We start from the raw sequence: 3,800 nt of genomic DNA, 5'->3' as shown, positions 1-3,800 counted from the left end.
ATAAGCAATAGGGATGGATGAACAAAATATCGAACAACTTATTTGAATAAAAATATTTTATTCAAATAAGTTGTGAGATTTTCTGTGGGGCAACGGGTGTGTAAATTATTGACAAGGGTTAAACTTAACAAGGGCTTTTGCACATTTGGCTTATTAAAAGATAGTAGTTTGCTAATTCTTTAGGGCTCGACCAAAAAAAATGTAAGAGCAGGATTTGGGTCAGTCTTTCTTGAATTAATTAAAATGAGATTTTGGGGCACCAAATTCAGCTTTTGAATAAAAGTCATCGGATGGAATAGTCATGCTTAGAATTAAAGAGATTTTAAACAGTCTTTTTAAAAAGACAAGTACCTCATGTTGTACTTAACAGTTTCAATCGTAAGAAAAAAAAGCTTCATATATATATATATATTTCTTTCACGAAGCTTGGCTTTTAATCACACTAATCACACTTTAGAGTTTTTGGATTGATTACATTTACAAATATAAATGTTATCAACAGAAATTTTCTGTTGCTATATTAAAATTTATTTACATACTGTGATAAAAAACAGGATTACAAACAGGGACAATTAGGGCATGGTGCATTTCCAAACAGCACTCTGTTAAACTTTTACATGATAATTGTCATAATTAATTAACAAAAACGTGCTGAATCCCAAAACTTATATTTATTTGTGCAATGAAACAAAATGTAAAGAGTTAATTCATTTCAGTGAGTTAATTCATTTATGCTTTCAGACCCGAGAACAGAAGTCATACTCAGCTGCAGAACAGGAGACCTGCAGGTGGCGGCTTTTCAAGGCTTAGATCAACTGCACAGACATGTTGCTAAACAAAAAAAGGTTGATGTGGATGAAAAAGAAGCTTGGTGTTGGGCTTTTGTAGAAAGACGGAAACATAATGTCCTATTCACACGTTCTACAGAGGGAAGGGAAGTAGCTGCTTTCATTTCCCCAAAAGAGTCAAAGTAAACCTTGTGAACCATCCAGGTTTGTCTGTGTTGTTGTGGTTGATAAAATTCCAAAGTTTATCAACTCCAGATGTGTGGTAACAATATTTTTTCCATTTAATCATTACAATTGTCACAGTTTTGCAGTAAGTTAACAAAAATGAAATACAAACACTGTGAAACTAACTTGTTTCCTCACTAAGTTAGCCTAATTGTGCTGTGTTTCACAATAAGAATATGCCATATGTGTTTTCTCTGTTCATCTGCTTTAGGCCTCTTTCCTATGTTTTCTGACAGATAAGATCTTCCCCATTGCAAAAGAAAAGAAAAAAACTCAACATAAAGATGTGTGAATTCCAAAAATTGGTTACAATTTTTACCTTAAAAAGGAGATTATCAGTAACATTTAACAATCAATTTCTGTGTCACAAAGTTTTTCTGTGGTGTTTCAGGCTGTTTTGGCTTCTGTCTCGGCAGAGGATGACTTCTCCAACAGAATTTCTTTAGCATCCATTGGTCGGTCTGACTTTGAAGATTTAGTCTCCGCTGGGGCATCATCTGACATCTTTCCTGTTTCCAACCTCCTGCTACTGCTGCCCTCCTTCTTGTCTTCCATCTTTTTAGCAGGATCTCTAGCTACTGACTCTGCAAGAGGATATTTCTTAGTGAAACAAACCATCCAAACCAAACCATAATGTATAGCTGACTCTTGCTTGTACAAGTCTGCTCACCTTTTCGTTTTGGGGTTTTCATTCCTGTCACTGAGGTTTTCATTTTGTCTTCTGGAGTATTTGGGTTGAAAACCACATTCCCTTCAGCATCTGTCCAGTAAGAGGTCACGCCCAAGTCAGGCGTCCCCTCTGTGATCTCGAGCTGCACGAAGAACAAATGAGGTAAGACAGCTTCATGTAATGAAGCTCAGCAGACAGAATGAATCATCATGAAGTCATTAAAAATTGATCGTCATACTTACCCACTCACTGAGGTCTGACCTGTTAGTGATGACCAAGATGCTCAATATATTAACGTGAATGCATCCTTTTCCAATAAATGGTGCTTTCGGAGTGCTTTATATGTATTTCCCATAAGCAAATCTACAGCAATTATGTTTTTATACTGTCTTGTCTTGAAATGCTTGCTGAAGTTTGTTGATGAGGAAATCGGTCTGACTTGGTCTGCTGATTTAAGACCACACTGATTTAAAGTATTTTATTCCAGATTGTCTGTATATACAGGGTTTTTACATACGGCCCAGATGTTTTTGCTTCAACCGTTCAGATTACAAGTAAGAATCGTTGTGGGAGGAGCTGAATTAAAAGGAATATAGAAAAGTATGTATTCAGAAGGACTTTGATCATGTGATCTGTGCCTTACGTGTTGTCAACATAGACTTTCATGTTTGAAAGAGTGGAGATCTGAAGGGTCGAAAATATGGCTCTAATTTGCAACAAAATAGCAAAACAATTGATAACATTGACATAAAGTGCAAACTGGTCAAACTAGAAGTTTGTTTACATTGGATTAAAATAAACGTATAACCTTATTTTTCTCATTTTCTGACATCTAAACAGATGAAACTTTCTGTTTTAGGTCTGGATTAGGATCTCCATTCGCTAGATCAAAAAAAAAGAGATTCCTTTAGTATTTGCTAGAACTACCTTTGAAAGTTCATGATTTGCAACCTGGGTTTTCTCTCCACAAGCTTCTTACGATAATTTCCTGGAATTGTGGCCAATCCCTCCTAATAGATGTGAGTCAGATTTGCAGGCTACCTATCTCTCTCACACTTTCCAGCTCTGCCCAGTCTTTTTTTTTTTTACAGGATTTGAGGGTGTGTGACCACTTCAAAGCAGTGACTTAGTTGTTCTCAAGCCACATTGACAATAATCTGTAGCTCACTGTCCATTTGGAAACCATTTGTGCCCAGGCTTTTCACCTAATTGTTGATGTTCAGAGATGCTGCTTTTGTTTCTCAGTGCAGTGTTCTGTCCTCATTTTACTGTTTGTTTGGGAAACACTCAAATGTAACTATGGTCTTTATGGCCAAACACATTTTTTCATGAGAACGCAGGATTTGTCTCCAGGAATTTAAGTCGTTTCTCTTAGTGTACTTGCAAACTGTAACCTTTTATGTTGTGGTGTAATGATGTCTTCTTCTCTGAAAGGCTTTTCAGCCCATGTTGGTACAGGAACCATTTCACTCTGATCAGCGATGATATTTTACCAGAATTAGCCAGCATCTATTAAACATCTTTTTCTTTTTGCAGATTTAACACTAAAACATATTTTTTAATTAACTTAATTTTGTGAATCAGCATACACTTTGAAAGCATCTTAAAGATTCTCATTATTCTAAGATTTAACAAAAAGTAGGCCAGCTTACCTGACCTAAAAAGGTTAAAGTTCATTCTGACTTAATGTCAGACAGTAGAAAAAAGCAGTTGTGTCTTTTTTTTAATTTTTATACAGTTTATGTAAATATGATTTCAGCAGTGTGTATTAAGGTAAATGTGATCAGAAACGTTGAGGTAGGGCTTTTAAATAAACAGGAAGTTTTTAAATTTTTAGAAAATATAAAAACTATAAGACAACTTATAAAAATTATAAGACAACTTTATCAGCTGTCTTATCATTTGTGAAGAGATTCAAGAAAAGAGATTGGTGCAGATTTAATGGTCCTGTTCATCTTTATTCAAAAGTATAAAAAAAATCTGAACACTTTTGGTCCACTAAGCATGAATTGGTACGAAGGCATTATTATACTTTTATGATGATAAAATTCCATGAATCATAAAGCCAATAACATTGCTTAGTCTTGTGGGAAAAAAAACTGCACTCTTAATTTTAT

General features: G+C 35.0%; 1 long non-coding RNA gene across 1 annotated transcript; it reads right to left on the bottom strand.

The window, feature by feature from the left end:
- Nucleotides 1–652: 652 nt before the first annotated feature.
- On the bottom strand, nucleotides 653–3,753 carry LOC106945102 (uncharacterized). Its single transcript, XR_001424483.1, has 2 exons — nucleotides 1,684–3,753; nucleotides 653–1,597 (listed from the first exon to the last, which is right to left on the bottom strand). It is a non-coding gene; the product is annotated as an uncharacterized LOC106945102 (long non-coding RNA).
- Nucleotides 3,754–3,800: the final 47 nt, after the last annotated feature.

This window comes from Poecilia latipinna, unplaced genomic scaffold, assembly GCF_001443285.1.
Source record: "Poecilia latipinna isolate Pla-1442-1.1 unplaced genomic scaffold, P_latipinna-1.0 Scaffold127, whole genome shotgun sequence".
Taxonomy (NCBI): domain Eukaryota; kingdom Metazoa; phylum Chordata; class Actinopteri; order Cyprinodontiformes; family Poeciliidae; genus Poecilia; species Poecilia latipinna.
Note: the sequence above shows the minus strand (reverse complement) of the source record. Positions and strands in the feature narration are given on the sequence as shown.